At 35.4% G+C, this 18990-nt stretch overlaps 1 protein-coding gene and 1 long non-coding RNA gene across 3 annotated transcripts in view; both read right to left on the bottom strand.

Moving 5' to 3' along the window:
• Window positions 1-9480: 9480 nt before the first annotated feature.
• LOC128919876 (uncharacterized) lies at window positions 9481-13586 on the bottom strand. Its single transcript, XR_008470011.1, has 2 exons — window positions 9890-13586; window positions 9481-9818 (listed from the first exon to the last, which is right to left on the bottom strand). It is a non-coding gene; the product is annotated as an uncharacterized LOC128919876 (long non-coding RNA).
• A 2255-nt stretch (window positions 13587-15841) lies between these two features.
• The window catches only part of LOC105220550 (coiled-coil domain-containing protein lobo-like), a 441384-nt gene continuing 438235 nt past the window's right edge, over window positions 15842-18990 (bottom strand). For both annotated transcript variants that reach the window (XR_008472828.1, XR_008472829.1), the window contains 2 exons: window positions 16252-16442; window positions 15842-16179 (listed from right to left, as the gene is read on the bottom strand). The gene's annotated coding sequence lies outside the window, so the exon portion shown is untranslated. The remainder of the gene's footprint in view (window positions 16180-16251; window positions 16443-18990) is intronic.

Raw genomic sequence — 18990 nt, 5'->3', positions numbered from 1 at the left:
ACTTTATGTGTTTTCGGTTTTCGCCATTTTGTGGGCGTGGCAGTGGTCCGATTTTGCTCATTTTCGAAAGCAACCTTCCTATGGTGCCAAGAAATAAGTGTGCCAAGTTTCATCAAGATGTCTTAATTTTTACTCAAGTTACAGCTTGCACAGACGGACGGACGGACAGACAGACATTCGGATTTGAACTCCACTCTTCACCCTGATCACTTTGGTATATATAACCCTATATCTAACTCGTTTAGTTTTAGGTGTTACAAACAACCGTTATGTGAACAAAACTATAATACTCTCTTTAGCAACATTTGTTGCGAGAGTATAATAAATTGCTGTTCGTTAGTCTCGCAAAAAGTCAAGAACGGCCAAACCGATCTGGCTAATTTTAGTCTTGAAATATTCGTGGAAGGCCAGGAAAGGTTAGAGAGTGAGTAAATATGGAAAAATTGCGAAAAGGAACATAATAATAATTGTCATTGTTGCTTTGTTAAAATATTTTTGTTATTGTTCAATTGTATATGGTTGTGTCGATAGCCCAAAACAATTTGTAACAAATAAGGAAAGGCTAAGTTCGGGTCCAACCGAATATTTTATATTCTCGCAATTTATTGATGTAATTTTATTAAGATAACACACAATTTTACCTATATATTCGGCCTGTTAGTAGGCAAACAAACGGCACATTCGGCCTTGAAATTACTCCTAAATTGCAAATGAACGAAACACCAGTCGGCAAAATCGCCAAAAATAGCGCTATAACGAAGATTTTCCAAATATTCAAGTCGCTGGAGGTACTGCACAGGACTTTAAAAGATCTTGATTGTCGATGAACGTTTTTGGTGGAGACAGGATTCTGTTATCAGGTGATTTACGCCAGACTCTTCCAATTACTCCTGTAACCAAAAACCAAAAACTTTTAAAGTGTCATAACTAAGCCAGAAATATAGTTATAGAAGTAAAATTTCTGCAGTCGGTTCTCCTACGTACCCCACGACACACTATGAAAATAGTTGAAATCGGATAATAACCACGCTCACCTCCCATACAAAGGTTAGGTTGAAAATTTCTAAAAGGGGGTTAACTAACTAGCGAAAAACGTCAGACACACTAAATTTCACAGAAATAATAGCAGAAGGAAGCTGCACTCAGATGTTTTTACAATATGAAAAATAGTCGTGGCATCGCCCACTTATGGGTCAAAAACCATATATCAGGAACTACTCGACAGATTTCAATGAAATTCGGTATATAATATTTTCTTGACACCCTGATGACACGTGTTGGGCGAAATCGGTTCACAATCACGACTACTTCCCATGTAACTCAATTTTGAATTCCATCTGATTCCTTCACTTTATAATGTATACTTAACGAACCAATGAAGACAGCGGAATATAACTTTACACAAATAGTGCATATCATCTCTAGCTTCACTTGTGAAAAAATTGTCGAAAACGGACTATAACTTTTCAAGCCCTAGATATCGATCATGTTGAACTCAGCGACTAAGGGTTTAGCGAAACCGGCTCAGTTGTTCTCGAGATTTGCGCTTAGCAACACATTCAGCGATTAATTGAAATCGAAATATACTGATACTTTCAGTAAAAAGTAGGCCATAGGCCCTGGGGTCCTCAAATTCTGAATATAGGTCTCTTGAAATGTTAAGTCCGATTTCAAACATTTATAGAGTGGCGATGGCACATGTGCAAATACTACAGTTTGTTTATTGCTTGATATTTATTGGTGGTTCTTTTATATATTGTAAAGGGTAAGAATCGGATTTAAGTTATACTTATGATCTAGGAAAAGTAAATTGTTCTAGTTATTATACTCATTGCTGTACCATCTATATTGTAGGAATTAGTGTTTCTGACATTGCGAATGTACCATGGTGAACACGTCAAATCATTTTTGTCTGTGTTATGTCGATAGTTGCACCATTTGAAATTGAAAATAAATTCGCTTTGAAGATACATACATACATACTTATGTAAATGAATTTTTTTTCATTATTCAAAATATCTATATCTATGTATAAAGAAAGTTACAGAATTTTTTTTCTAAATACATATCGTCACCTAAAATGCAAAAGGCCGTAACTAACAAAAAATTCAAAATTGACTTATGAAGTACTTAACCGAAACACGTGTACACAGCAAATTTTACATGCATACGTCCAAAAATAACGACTTTATAGGCGAGAATCAGAAGGCCGCAACTACAACTTCAACAATTTCATAAACCAAAAAGCCGTAACTACCATTGATTCATTCTGATACCATCATTCTCTTTGATTCAATTTCAATATGACACATTGCGTTATCCGTAATTACAGTTGTTTTCATTATCTTTCATTCTTTATCAAATTTTGTTATTGTGTGTTGCCTTTCTTCGATACAGGCAAAAAATCCGGAGAAACAACTGTTAATATGATCCGTGCCTTGGCATGTGATCCATCTGGAATAATTTATTATAAAACAAATATCAACGACGATTATAACGTTTAACGTACACAACAAAAATTTAGGGACATCGAACCTTCACAGTTACATACCGAAAGAATATCAATATCCAACAAGTAAGGAAAGGCTAAGTTCGGGTGCAACCGAACATTTTATACTCTAGCAATTTATTGAAGAAATTTAATGTATTGGAAAAACCTATAATTAGGTATATGGGAGCTAGGAGAAGATACTTTTGAAAAACCTACAATTAGGTATATGGAAATGTTATGACCCGATTTTAATAATTTTTGGAACAGAGACACACTATTAGAAGAAGACAATTTCCTCTGAATTAAATTGAGACATCTGAGAGATTTACCCATATTTTCGGTTAAAATTTATCCTTAGGCGCTGAGTTCAACATGTTCGATATCTGGGGCATTGAAAAGTTATGGTCCGTTTTCGACAATTTTTTCACAAGTGAAGCCAGAGATGATATGCACTAATTGTGTAAAGTTTTATTCCGTTATCTTCATTGGTTCCTTATGTTTACATTATAAAGTGAAGGAATAAGATGGATTTCAAAATTGAGTTATAAGGAAAGTAGTAGTGGTTGTGAACCGATTTCACCCATTTTTTGTCCGTGTCATCAGGGTGTCAAGAGAATATTATATACCGAATTTTATTCGAATCGGTCGAGTAGTTCCTGAGATATGGTTTTTGACCCATAAGGGGGCGATGCCACGCCCATTTTCCATTTTGTAAAAAAATCTGAGTACAGTTCCCTCGTCACCCTGATCACTTTGGTATATATGACTCTATATCTAACTCGTTTAGTTTTGGGTGTTACAAAAAACCGTTATGCGAACAAAACTATAATACTCTCTAGCAACTTTGTTGTTGCGAGAGTATAAAAAGAAATGGGAACACCTGCAGGAACTTAAATTTTTATTTCCGGCTGACTGCCACAGCTTTTATGATAATATACCCTTTACATCTTAAACCTATTCTAATTAGCTATTTGTATTGCAGGTTTTGTTGTTTTCAAATGAATTATTTTGTTTTTCTTAACCAGTTTAATCTAATTTTATTTTCTCGAATTAAATGTATTAATTAAATAATTTCTTTTGTGTTAAAATACTTACAATAAATAGATACAAAAAGACATATGTAACTTGTTAAAAACTTTTTTAGTTACAGACTAAAAGCACATTTTCTTATTTTAACCATTGCTTTCATTTTATACACAATTTTTTTCAACGGCTTTTTGGTTTTTTTTACGGCTTTTTGGTTTCAGAAAAATAGAGTGCAAAAGGCCGTAACTAAAATTTCTTAAAAACTGCTTTTTTCCCATTAATTTGGTTTTCAGCTTAAATCTACAATTTGGATATTTAGCTTTAAGTAGTCTTTAATCTATAACGTTTTTTGCTTCTCCTGTAAAATACTAAAAATGTTAGTTACAGCCTTTTGCATTTTAGGTGACGATATATAGAGAACACGATAAAAAATATTGAATATTTTCTTTTGTTCTGTTATGATCGTATACAACATTTTATTTTCTATTAATCTAATTTGTGCGAATACATCGTACTAGTTTGGAGTTATATAAGATAATTTCCAGAGCAGCGCAATTTTAAATACAAAAGAGCTTGGCGTACTGCAATGGGGCTAGAATTACATAGTTCTAAATGTTTGTTAATTCTTAATAAAGTGGAAATGGTAGCATATAAATAGAAAATTATTGTATTTTTACAAAATCCCTTTTGCTTACAAATATCCCCTCACACATTTCCACATAATGCCTAAATAATTAAAATCAAAATATACAACTCCTTCTTTTACATGTTTTTCCGTTAAGATATATATATATGTAGATACATACAGATCTACAAATAAATTTACATTTACGCCATATAGACGTAGGTATGAGAATGTTAAGGTATTCATTTTAGTATGGTCCAAAGATTTGTTGATACATACACCTATGTTTTAAAATGCGAAACTTCACTACTACTTTCCATCCGCGGCTTTTCTATTCCATCACCCAACACATATGTGTGACACACCCCTCACCTCATGAGTTACCATAAGCACTATTATATATGTATGCGTATTCGTTCACGTTACTACATATGTACATAAATATATGAATAAAAATGTATGGTTATATGTGTGTGTTTATCATTATTGCTATCACCAATGTTAATGTCGTGGACTGTGGCTGTATCAAAGCTGTAGCCTATGTCATCGTTGCTATCGTTTCAATTCTGCTCTAACCCTACGCTATGGCAACGATAGCAGCTACCGAATTCACTGCCGACGTAAGAACCACATGTTATCCTTCTTCATATATCGCAAGTCGTATGCAAACAACATTTCCCAATGATGGTCTGGAGTTGCTTTTCTTGGTCTTCGTTTCATCTTCATGCAAGTCTTTATGGCACTCCTTCATGGAGCTGGGGCAGTTTGTTACAACGACGAACACAAGTTCAATTATATGAGCACACATACACGTGTGTAAGCAACTTCATATGGACTAGCGGTAAAAGTGTATGAGCAAATGTCCATTTCAAAATTCACAGACACAGCAGCAATGGTCAGCTATGGAAATTATCGATCGAAATGCCTTTGGGGTCAGGTGAACAAATGGTGGTATGGATGGGACATGGAATCAGTGAGTGTGTGGATAAAAGAGCTGAATAGTGGTGCTGGAGGGCAAGGTTTGTATATAAATGGTGAAAATAGATGAACATATGACGGACGGACAAACTTAAAGCAAAATGAAGGGACTTTAGTAATTTTAGCTTGACGACGGCAACAGCGATAGCAAAAGTAGAAGACGGTAACGACGAAGGTGATATGGATAGAAGTAGTAGTTAAATGTATAGGAGAAGGTGTATGGATAACTTTGGATGTAGCATTGCTTGTGAGGACGTAAGCAAAAGAGATTGCGTTGACGATGGTGGTATACAATACCTCGTTGCAGCATTCGCATAGGGAGTTCCGAGTTAGCTAAACGACAACATCTAGCTGACCAAAAGGAATTGCGGGTTTTTCTCTATGTTTGCGTCGTTGTTGTTTTTATTTTTGTGCTTAGCGTACAGCGGAAATCGTCATGTCAGTCTCCTTGCCACAATCTGTGTCCATTGATTATGAGATGGGTAGGCCAATTCATGCCCATGCAAGTATACGTTCATAACAATAGCAGATGAGTTGGAAGCCATGTGTGCATACATGTATGTATATATAATCTGGGTTGCATAGGATGTTTCAAAACGCGTAGTCGTTTGGGATGAGAACGCTGGTTCGACTGCTTTTGCCTTTACTTTAGTTTTATTGCATGTGGTAGGGGTAATGGTAGCGAGAGGTACATGTAAGTAGTTTTAAATATGGACAGCATCGTAGTGGGCACAACGATGCCGTTAAGTTGAAATTCTCTGTGTCCGACAGCTTGGTTTGGACATGTTCTCAAGTATAAAGCATATAGTCTGTAACACGATGTTGCCTCATGGCCCGTCCTTTGCTTCGCTCCATACATATACGGCACATTGGTGAATGTACAGGCGAAATAAGAACGTCGTTGCTTAACGGTATATTCATTTTACCGTCAGATGTTATTATCGAAACGCTATGATGTTGGCTAGATGAACGGTTGTGCGGGAGGCTTTGGCAAAGTAAAAGGCGCAGCACAAGGCTCTTCATAGCATTAGGGTGAATTGCTAGAAACTTTGGAATTTCGCTGATTGTGTTCTGGCGACTGTTGGTCAGAGCTTGTAGAATAACTACAATGGTTGGAGATTGGGCATGATGTTATTGAGTTAGCACAGCATACAAACTTTTGAAAAGATTCGTTTCCCTTGGCTACATCCCATTCTAAAACCCACTATTCACAATCCTTTATATACGCCTTTCACAGTGTAAAAGGTATGAATGTAGATAAAAAAATTTATTGGTGGTAGGGACACACATATCTAACGATTTAGTTTGCTGGACTCAAGTTAGAGTCGTTGCACATAAAGACAACTTCACGTCTCGCTCACAATAGCAAAATCGGTGGCGTCACAAAGCCTTGTAAACAGTAGCAAGGAGAAAGAATCAGCTCTCATTTCTAACATGTCTCATTCATTATGTTAAATTAGTATTATTTCTACAATACATCGGGTACATTCAGATGTAATATACAATCGCCCTTATTACCGTTGTCGTTATCGTTTTAAAACGAAATAAGAACGCCTATTTGGCATTCCTGTTGGCGTTATCCGCGTTGATCGAAAATAATTTGAGATTCCCCAATTTGAAACGAATATAGAAACGACATAGAAACAGTCTCTGAAATGCAAAACATATCTTGCATATGCCAAATATTTTCGAAAAGGGATACAACCTATAAATTTATATTTTTTTGTAGTGATACTTCCAAAAACTAAATCCATTCGCACCACCATCCCGCGTCGGAGATGGTTAGCATTAATATAGTTGTATTTTTATTTCTAAGACTATATTTAAAATATGAAAGGTATTAAAATTCAAAACGACGAAAAAATGGTACACAAGTGGTATAGTAGTCGTATTAGCCGGAAGCGAGGAGCATGAGATGCTGGAAGTATCACATATTTCAGAAGAAAGTTAGGAGGACGCAGATGTCACTACTACTTCTTTTGGTATACCCGCCAGCACTCATAGACCTTCATATATCTCCAATTAAAAAACAAGTAAGGAAAAGCTAAGTTCGGGTGCGACCGAACATTTTATACTCTCACAATTTATTGAAGTAATTTTATTAAGATAACACACAATTAGAGCCATATATTCGGCATAAAGTCCAATAGAATAACGAAAATCATCATATATGGTATATGAGGGCTGAGGTATTTCCTGAACCGATTTCACCCATTTTCTCCACCAAGCTACACTATATCCAAGACTATATGCTCACTTAATTTTGCTCACATATCAAAATGTGACAACTTGTGACAAGGAGGGGGGAAGGATTAAAAAGTCTTTAAATTCGTGTGTCATAATTTATGGATGGCCCCTATACTATTTATGATGATTTTCGTTATTCTATTGAACTTTATGCCGAATATATGGGTCGAATTGTATTATCTTTATAAAATTACGTCAATAAATTGCGAGAGTATAAAATGATTGGTTACACCCGAACTTAGCCTTTCCTTACTTGTTTAATTTTGTATGTTACAGATTGCTATTGTTTGGCTCTTGACGTCTGTATCCAATGCTTTGTTACATGATTTATGAAATCTATAAGTGTAATATCATATTTTTGTTTGCCTCTATACAAATCCTCCTTTAAAATACTGTCTCGATAGTAAATTTTTAAATTTTCTATTATGCTCTAGTCGAAAGGTTCGATTTATGAAAGGAAATTTGACTTCTATTGACACTTAAAGGGTTCGCGTTATGGAGAACTTCAAGTTATGTAGATCTTCCCCTCCCTAATGCGATACGTTGTACCAAATTTTACTTTCATAACTTTATTTATGGCTTAGTTATGACACTTTATGTGTTTTAAGTTTTCACCATTTTGTGGGCGTGGCAGTGGGCCGTTTTTGCCCATCTTCGAAAGCAACATCCTCAGGGTGCCAAGGAATATGTGTTCCAAGTTTCATTAAGATAACGCAATTTTTACTCAAGTTATCGCTTGCACGGATAGACGGGCAGACAGACGGACGGGCAAACATCCGGATTTCAACTCCACTCGTCAACCTGATCATTTATATATATATATAACCCCATATCTAACTCTGTAAAAACTAGAATACTCTGTGCAACATGTTGCGAGAGTATAAAAGCTGAATTCTTTATAGGTTTTTAACAAAAAAAACTACCTTTGTGGTAAAATTTTCGCCATGTACTGACGCGAAAAATAGTTGTAATAAAGATGTGTTGAAATTTTTTAACAGAATAGCTTCTTAATGATAAGGCTATTTACTTACAAATCTTGTATAATTGAATCATGGTTTATATGTATCTATAAGTTTTCATTCCCACAAAACTCATGACATGAAATTTTCGTTCGCATTAAACTAAAGTACATGGGATTTATTTATTCACAGAGAGTTTACAGTAACGCTGAATGTGTCTCTGCGCCAATAATGGTTGAATCCGGTGAAAATTCCCTCGAAGTTCTCCATAACTCGAACTCTTGAATTGGCAATAGAAGTAAAATTTCATACAAATTTCCTTCCATAACTTTTAATATAGATATAATATAGAATTTATGCCATAAATGTTACAACAAAGGCATGAGATACAGAGTCAAAAAAAAAGAAACTTCAACAATCAAAATTACAGAATACATGTTTTAAAGTATGTACATAAAACTTTTTTCGAAGAAATTAAATAAAACTGAGAATAAATCTATATTGTACTGCTTTTTGAAATTATTTGTTTTAATTAAAATTTTATAAGTCGAAGCCTCTCTAACTCGAAGTTTTTTTGTGGATTATGGTGATTCGAGTTAGGGAAATTCCACTGTATTTGAAATTTTTACTCAAGTTATCGCTTGCATGGACGGACAGACGTACTGACAGACACACATACGGATTTCAATTCTACTCGGCTCCTTTTGGTATATATAACTCTATATCTGACTCATTTAGTTTGTTTTAAGTTTTACAATATATTGCGAAAGTATAAAAATGCGGTGTATGATAAGATGTGGTAGATGTACAGTAAGTTTGATTAATGAATTATATAAAAATGGCAAATTGGCAATATGGCAATAAAGTTAAATGAACGGTGTTTGGCAATATTGTGGCAATATCAGCTGATTGTGAATTGAAATGTATGGTCTAGCATATTTGCAAGATTGTCGTAAAATAGAATGGATGTACAAATGAACAGCTGTTTTACGATATTGCTGTTTCCCGATATTGCCATACTTTTGCGACGTTAAATGAGTACCACTAGTGTACAGAGGCACATAAATGTAATGTAATGTAATTTAAGTACATATTCATTTAGTGCTATTTACTACAAACTACTTTCTAAATACTCCCAATCAAAGACAGTTAAATGAAATAGCACAAAACATTTTATAAGGATTATTAATCTAAAAAAATAGTAATTTGTACAAATTTAAGTGACTTGGCGTATTCAAGGAATTATGTATATCTAATCCTCTCCATTGGATGTACGCTTTAAATTGAGACGATGATCTCTCAAAAGAGATTTTTTCACAGTTTCATATTTCTTTTGTGATTCTTCATGTGTTAACGTCAAACGTTGTTGAATCATTCGCTTGTGTAAAGCAATGACGTCGGCTTGCTCCACAAGTTTCTCATAATTATAGTTATCAAACTGATCTTCAAATTTGTTTAAAAACCGTTCAAGAGATTTTGCTTCAGCAGTAAGCTGTAAATAAATATAAATATTAAAAACATATAATCATCATAACATTGCTTTTGTATAAAAAATTTACATACATCTTCGTATTGACGTTGAAGGTCGTTTAAGAGTCCCACAAACCGGGTTTTAAGTTCATATAAACCAGTGTTGTAAGCTGCCCATGATTCTTCATATGTAAGTGATCGAGTTTTGTAAGGTATCAAATATGGGGCTAAGAAATCTGCAGGTTTTCTAGACATCTCAAGTTTAAACGCTTCTTCTTCAGCAGCCTTGAAACCAATTAAATTGAAATAAAAAATATGTTGATGAAATGTTTTCATCTATACTAATATTATAAAGAGGAAATGTTTGTTTTTTTTGTTTGTTTGTCTCGAATAGGCTCCGAAACTACTGAACCGATTTGAAAAAGTCTTTCACCGTTGGAAAGCTATACTATCCCTGAGTGACATAGGCTATATTTAGTTTAAAAAAAAAATAGGGTTCCTTACCAAAACTCCGATAATGTAAAAAAAATACCAAAAAACTTTCTTTAATCGCGAATGGTGCGAAAACGATTGAAGATATAACAAAGTGATGTACTACAATTTTGTAGAACTTATTTGTGGGAGATCCCACAAATTGTGCCAATTACCGTGGGATAAGCCTTCTAAATATCGCCTATAAGGTTATATCGAGCGTATTGTGTGAAAGACTTAAGCCCACCGTCAACAAACTGATTGGACCTTATCAGTGTGGCTTTAGACCTGGAAAGTCCACCATGGACCAGATATTCACCATGCGCCAAATCTTGGAGAAGACCCGTGAAAAGAGGATCGACACACACCATCTTTTTGTCGATTTCAAAGCTGCTTTCGACAGCACGAAAAGGAGCTGCCTTTATGCCGCGATGTCTGAATTTGGTATCCCCGCAAAACTAATACGGCTGTGTAAGTTGACGTTGAGCAACACTTCTTTAACTTGATGTTGGAAAAAATAATACGAGCTGCAGAGCTAAATAGAGAAGGTACAATATTTTATAAGAGTGTACAGCTACTCGCATACACCGAAGATATTGATATCATCGGAAGCAACAACCGCGCCGTTTGTTCTGCTTTTTCCCGCATGGATAAGGGGCGAAGCGAATGGGTCTGGAGGTGAATGAGGACAAGACGAAATATCTCCTGTCATCAAACAAACAGTCAGCGCACTCGCGTCTTGGCTCCCACGTCACTGTTGACAGTCATAACTTTGAAGTTGTAGATAATTTCGTTTATCTGGAAACCAGCATTAACAACACCAACAATGTCAGCCTTGAAATCCAACGCAGAATCACTCTTGCCAACAGGTGCTACTTTGGACTGAGTAGGCAATTGAAAAGTAAAGTCCTCTCTCGACGAACCAAAATCAAACTCTATTAGTCGCTCATTATTCCCGTCCTGATGTATGGCGCTGAAGCGTGGACGATGACAACATCCGATGAGACGACTCTTGGGGTTTTCGAGAGAAAGGTTTTGCGCAAGATTTATGGTCCTCTAAACATTGGCAACGGCGAATACCGCAGACGATGGAACGATGAGCTGTACGATTTATACGACGACATTGACATAGTTCAGCGAATAAAAAGACAGCGGCTTCGCTGGCTAGGTCATGTTGTACGGATGGAAGAAAACACTCCAGCTCTGAAAGTATTCGATGCAGTACCCGCTGGAGGAAGCCGCGGAAGAGGACGACCTCCACTCCGGTGGAAAGACCAAGTGCAAAGTGACCTGGCTTCACTTGGTGTTTCCAGTTGGCGCCAAAAAGCAAAACTAAGGAATGAGTGGCGCGATCTGGTGGATTCGGCTATAATCGCTTAAAGCGGTTTCTACGCCAAATATATATAATGAAATGTATGCCACACACCTCCAGCGACTGTCTTTGAGACGCGTTGATTGTCATCCCAAATGCAAGTCTCATTGGAAACTGAATACGTTTGAACTGGAATGGCAAATCGTTAGAACTCAAAGAAATTCGTGGAATCAAGCATTCTGCCCCCTTGTAAGTCCCTTTAAAAAATTCTTGCAAATATTACATTATTCGATAGCTGCTTGAAGATTGCGAAGCATAACAAATGACAAAGCATTATAAAGACAAAGAATTTATAAATTTCAAAATGTGACAACTTGTGACAAGGAGGGGGGAGGGATTAAAAAGTCCTTAAATTCGTGTGACATAATTTATGGATGGCCCCTATACTATTTATGACGATTTTCGTTATTCTATTGAACTTTATGCCGAATATATGGGTCGAATTGTATTATCTTTATAAAATTACGTCAATAAATTGCGAGAGTATAAAATGATTGGTTGCACCCGAACTTAGCCTTTCCTTACTTGTTTAATTTTGTATGTTACAGATTGCTATTGTTTGGCTCTTGACGTCTGTATCCAATGCTTTGTTACATGATTTATGAAATCTATAAGTGTAATATCATATTTTTGTTTGCCTCTATACAAATATAGGACCTCCTTTAAAATACTGTCTCGATAGTAAATTTTCTATTATGCTCTAGTCGAAAAGTTCGATTTATGAAAGGAAATTTGACTTCTATTGACACTTAAAGGATTCGAGTTATGGAGAACTTCAAGTTATGTAGATCTTCCCCTCCCTAATGCGATGCGTTGTACCAAATTTTACTTTCATAACTTTATTTATGGCTTAGTTATGACACTTTATGTGTTTTAAGTTTTCACCATTTTGTGGGCGTGGCAGTGGACCGTTTTTGCCCATCTTCGAAAGCAACATCCTCAGGGTGCCAAGGAATATGTGTTCCAAGTTTCATTAAGATAACGCAATTTTTACTCAAGTTATCGCTTGCATGGATAGACGGGCAGACAGACGGACGGGCAAACATCCGGATTTCAACTCCACTCGTCAACCTGATCATTTATATATATATAACCCCATATCTAACTCTGTAAAAACTAGAATACTCTGTGCAACATGTTGCGAGAGTATAAAAGCTGAATTCTTTATAGGTTTTTAACAAAAAAACTACCTTTGTGGTAAAATTTTCGCCATGTACTGACGCGAAAAATAGTTGTAATAAAGATGTGTTGAAATTTTTTAACAGAATAGCTTCTTAATGATAAGGCTATTTACTTACAAATCTTGTATAATTGAATCATGGTTTATATGTATCTATAAGTTTTCATTCCCACAAAACTTATGACATGAAATTTTCGTTCGCATTAAACTAAAGTACATGGGATTTATTTATTCACAGAGAGTTTACAGTAACGCTGAATGTGTCTCTGCGCCAATAATGGTTGAATTCCGGTGAAAATTCCCTCGAAGTTCTCCATAACTCGAACTCTTGAATTGGCAATAGAAGTAAAATTTCATACAAATTTCCTAACTTATAATATAGATATAATATAGAATTTATGCCATAAATGTTACAACAAAGGCATGAGATACAGAGTCAAAAAAAAAGAAACTTCAACAATAAAAATTACAGAATACATGTTTTAAAGTATGTACATAAAACTTTTTTCGAAGAAATTAAATAAAACTGAGAATAAATCTATATTGTACTGCTTTTTGAAATTATTTGTTTTAATTAAAATTTTATAAGTCGAAGCCTCTCTAACTCGAAGTTTTTTTGTGGATTATGGTGATTCGAGTTAGGGAAATTCCACTGTATTTGAAATTTTTACTCAAGTTATCGCTTGCATGGACGGACCGACGTACTGACAGACACACATACGGATTTCAATTCTACTCAATTCGAACCAGTAGTTTCGGAGATTAGCGCGTTTAAACAAACAAACAAACAAACTCTTCAGCTTTATAATATTAGTATAGATTATTCAATAAATATAAGAATAAATGTTTTTTTTTTATTTTATGATAAATCCATAAAATTCGAAAATTGGTGACGTCACGTCAGGGGGGGGGGGGGGGTTTGGTGGTGAGTTCAAAATGTGACAACTTGTGACAAGGAGGGGGGAGGGATTAAAAAGTCTTTAAATTCGTGTGACATAATTTATGGATGGCCCCTATACTATTTATGACGATTTTCGTTATTCTATTGAACTTTATGCCGAATATATGGGTCGAATTGTATTATCTTTATAAAATTACGTCAATAAATTGCGAGAGTATAAAATGATTGGTTGCACCCGAACTTAGCCTTTCCTTACTTGTTTAATTTTGTATGTTACAGATTGCTATTGTTTGGCTCTTGACGTCTGTATCCAATGCTTTGTTACATGATTTATGAAATCTATAAGTGTAATATCATATTTTTGTTTGCCTCTATACAAATATAGGACCTTCTTTAAAATACTGTCTCGATAGTAAATTTTTAAATTTTCTATTATGCTCTAGTCGAAAAGTTCGATTTATGAAAGGAAATTTGACTTCTATTGACACTTAAAGGGTTCGAGTTATGGAGAACTTCAAGTTATGTAGATCTTCCCCTCCCTAATGCGATACGTTGTACCAAATTTTACTTTCATAACTTTATTTATGGCTTAGTTATGACACTTTATGTGTTTTAAGTTTTCACCATTTTGTGGGCGTGGCAGTGGACCGTTTTTGCCCATCTTCGAAAGCAACATCCTCAGGGTGCCAAGGAATATGTGTTCCAAGTTTCATTAAGATAACGCAATTTTTACTCAAGTTATCGCTTGCACGGATAGACGGGCAGACAGACGGACGGGCAAACATCCGGATTTCAACTCCACTCGTCAACCTGATCATTTATATATATATAACCCCATATCTAACTCTGTAAAAACTAGAATACTCTGTGCAACATGTTGCGAGAGTATAAAAGCTGAATTCTTTATAGGTTTTTAACAAAAAAAACTACCTTTGTGGTAAAATTTTCGCCATGTACTGACGCGAAAAATAGTTGTAATAAAGATGTGTTGAAATTTTTTAACAGAATAGCTTCTTAATGATAAGGCTATTTATTTACAAATCTTGTATAATTGAATCATGATTTATATGTATCTATAAGTTTTCATTCCCACAAAACTCATGACATGAAATTTTCGTTCGCATTAAACTAAAGTACATGGGATTTATTTATTCACAGAGAGTTTACAGTAACGCTGAATGTGTCTCTGCGCCAATAATGGTTGAATTCCGGTGAAAATTCCCTCGAAGTTCTCCATAACTCGAACTCTTGAATTGGCAATAGAAGTAAAATTTCATACAAATTTCCTTCCATAACTTATAATATAGATATAATATAGAATTTATGCCATAAATGTTACAACAAAGGCATGAGATACAGAGTCAAAAAAAAAAGAAACTTCAACAATCAAAATTACAGAATACATGTTTTAAAGTATGTACATAAAACTTTTTTCGAAGAAATTAAATAAAACTGAGAATAAATCTATATTGTACTGCTTTTTGAAATTATTTGTTTTAATTAAATTTTATAAGTCGAAGCCTCTCTAACTCGAAGTTTTTTTGTGGATTATGGTGATTCGAGTTAGGGAAATTCCACTGTATTTGAAATTTTTACTCAAGTTATCGCTTGCATGGACGGACAGACGTACTGACAGACACACATACGGATTTCAATTCTACTCGGCTCCTTTTGGTATATATAACTCTATATCTGACTCATTTAGTTTGTTTTAAGTTTTACAATATATTGCGAAAGTATAAAAATGCGGTGTATGATAAGATGTGGTAGATGTCCAGTAAGTTTGATTAATGAATTATATAAAAATGACAAATTGGCAATATGGCAATAAAGTTAAATGAACGGTGTTTGGCAATATTGTGGCAATATCAGCTGATTGTGAATTGAAATGTATGGTCTAGCATATTTGCAAGATTGTCGTAAAATAAAATGGATGTACAAATGAACAGCTGTTTTACGATATTGCTGTTTCCCGATATTGCCATACTTTTGCGACGTTAAATGAGTACCACTAGTGTACAGAGGCACATAAATGTAATGTAATGTAATTTAAGTACATATTCATTTAGTGCTATTTACTACAAACTACTTTCTAAATACTCCCAATCAAAGACAGTTAAATGAAATAGCACAAAACATTTTATAAGGATTATTAATCTAAAAAAATAGTAATTTGTACAAATTTAAGTGACTTGGCGTATTCAAGGAATTATGTATATCTAATCCTCTCCATTGGATGTACGCTTTAAATTGAGACGATGATCTCTCAAAAGAGATTTTTTCACAGTATCATATTTCTTTTGTGATTCTTCATGTGTTAACGTCAAACGTTGTTGAATCATTCGCTTGTGTAAAGCAATGACGCCGGATTGCTCCACAAGTTTCTCATAATTATAGTTATCAAACTGATCTTCAAATTTGTTTAAAAACCGTTCAAGAGATTTTGCTTCAGCAGTAAGCTGTAAATAAATATAAATATTAAAAACATATAATCATCATAACATTGCTTTTGTATAAAAAAATTTACATACATCTTCGTATTGACGTTGAAGGTCGTTTAAGAGTCCCACAAACCGGGTTTTAAGTTCATATAAACAAGCGTTGTAAGCTGCCCATGATTCTTCATATGTAAGTGATCGAGTTTTGTAAGGTATCAAATATGGGACTAAGAAATCTGCAGGTTTTCTAGACATCTCAAGTTTAAACGCTTCTTCTTCAGCAGCTTTGAAACAAATTAAATTGAAATAAAAAATATGTTGATAAAATGTTTTCATCTATACTAATATTATAAAGAGGAAATGTTTGTTTTTTTTTGTTTGTTTGTCTCGAATAGGCTCCGAAACTACTGAACCGATTTGAAAAATTCTTTCACCGTTGGAAAGCTATACTATCCCTGAGTGACATAGGCTATATTTAGTTTAAAAAAAAATAGGGTTCCTTACCAAAACTCCGATAATGTAAAAAAAATACCAAAAAATTTTCTTTAATCTCGAATGGTGCGAAAACGATTGAAGATATAACAAAGTGATGTACTACAATTTTGTAGAACTTATTTGTGGGAGATCCCACAAATTGTGCCAATTACCGTGGGATAAGCCTTCTAAATATCGCCTATAAGGTTATATCGAGCGTATTGTGTGAAAGACTTAAGCCCACCGTCAACAAACTGATTGGACCTTATCAGTGTGGCTTTAGACCTGGAAAGTCCACCATGGACCAGATATTCACCATGCGCCAAATCTTGGAGAAGACCCGTGAAAAGAGGATCGACACACACCATCTTTTTGTCGATTTCAAAGCTGCTTTCGACAGCACGAAAAGGAGCTGCCTTTATGCCGCGATGTCTGAATTTGGTATCCCCGCAAAACTAATACGGCTGTGTAAGTTGACGTTGAGCAACACTTCTTTAACTTGATGTTGGAAAAAATAATACGAGCTGCAGAGCTAAATAGAGAAGGTACAATATTTTATAAGAGTGTACAGCTACTCGCATACACCGAAGATATTGATATCATCGGAAGCAACAACCGCGCCGTTTGTTCTGCTTTTTCCCGCATGGATAAGGGGCGAAGCGAATGGGTCTGGAGGTGAATGAGGACAAGACGAAATATCTCCTGTCATCAAACAAACAGTCAGCGCACTCGCGTCTTGGCTCCCACGTCACTGTTGACAGTCATAACTTTGAAGTTGTAGATAATTTCGTTTATCTGGAAACCAGCATTAACAACACCAACAATGTCAGCCTTGAAATCCAACGCAGAATCACTCTTGCCAACAGGTGCTACTTTGGACTGAGTAGGCAATTGAAAAGTAAAGTCCTCTCTCGACGAACCAAAATCAAACTCTATTAGTCGCTCATTATTCCCGTCCTGATGTATGGCGCTGAAGCGTGGACGATGACAACATCCGATGAGACGACTCTTGGGGTTTTCGAGAGAAAGGTTTTGCGTAAGATTTATGGTCCTCTAAACATTGGCAACGGCGAATACCGCAGACGATGGAACGATGAGCTGTACGATTTATACGACGACATTGACATAGTTCAGCGAATAAAAACACAGCGGCTTCGCTGGCTAGGTCATGTTGTACGGATGGAAGAAAACACTCCAGCTCTGAAAGTATTCGATGCAGTACCCGCTGGAGGAAGCCGCGGAAGAGGACGACCTCCACTCCGGTGGAAAGACCAAGTGCAAAGTGACCTGGCTTCACTTGGTGTTTCCAGTTGGCGCCAAAAAGCAAAAAGAAGGAATGAGTGGCGCGATCTGGTGGATTCGGCTATAATCGCTTAAAGCGGTTTCTACGCCAAATATATATAATGAAATGTATGCCACACACCTCCAGCGACTGTCTTTGAGACGCGTTGATTGTCATCCCAAATGCAAGTCTCATTGGAAACTGAATACGTTTGAACTGGAATGGCAAATCGTTAGAACTCAAAGAAATTCGTGGAATCAAGCATTCTGCCCCCTTGTAAGTCCCTTTAAAAAATTCTTGCAAATATTACATTATTCGATAGCTGCTTGAAGATTGCGAAGCATAACAAATGACAAAGCATTATAAAGACAAAGAATTTATAAATTTCACTGGATAATTCCCAGCTTCGTCTTCATTTTCAACATGATCGATCGATGTGTATGAACACAAATATCCCGGAAGTTGACTTTAAGTCGTATAGCCGTTCTTCCAACTTCAAGTAGCGTTGCTGCAATTCCAGTAGATGCGAGAGCCAACGTAATGCCATTTTGAGATCGAATTGTTGCCAAAATCCCGTTTTTTATACACTTACCACTGTTTCTTCGCTCCTATTGGTCGTGATGCTATATAGCCTATAGCCTTCCTCTAAATGGACTATCCAACACAAAAAGAATTATTCAATTCGAACCAGTAGTTTCGGAGATTAGCGCGTTTAAACAAACAAACAAACAAACTCTTCAGCTTTATAATATTAGTATAGATTATTCAATAAATATAAGAATAAATGTTTTTTTTTTATTTTATGATAAATCCATAAAATTCGAAAATTGGTGACGTCACGTCAGGGGGGGGGGGGGGGGTTTGGTGGTGAGTTCAAAATGTGACAACTTGTGACAAGGAGGGGGGAGGGATTAAAAAGTCTTTAAATTCGTGTGACATAATTTATGGATGGCCCCTATACTATTTATGATGATTTTCGTTATTCTATTGAACTTTATGCCGAATATATGGGTCGAATTGTATTATCTTTATAAAATTACGTCAATAAATTGCGAGAGTATAAAATGATTGGTTGC

Source organism: Zeugodacus cucurbitae, chromosome 2, assembly GCF_028554725.1.
Source record: "Zeugodacus cucurbitae isolate PBARC_wt_2022May chromosome 2, idZeuCucr1.2, whole genome shotgun sequence".
Taxonomy (NCBI): domain Eukaryota; kingdom Metazoa; phylum Arthropoda; class Insecta; order Diptera; family Tephritidae; genus Zeugodacus; species Zeugodacus cucurbitae.
This window is presented reverse-complemented; position numbering and strand designations above follow the sequence as displayed.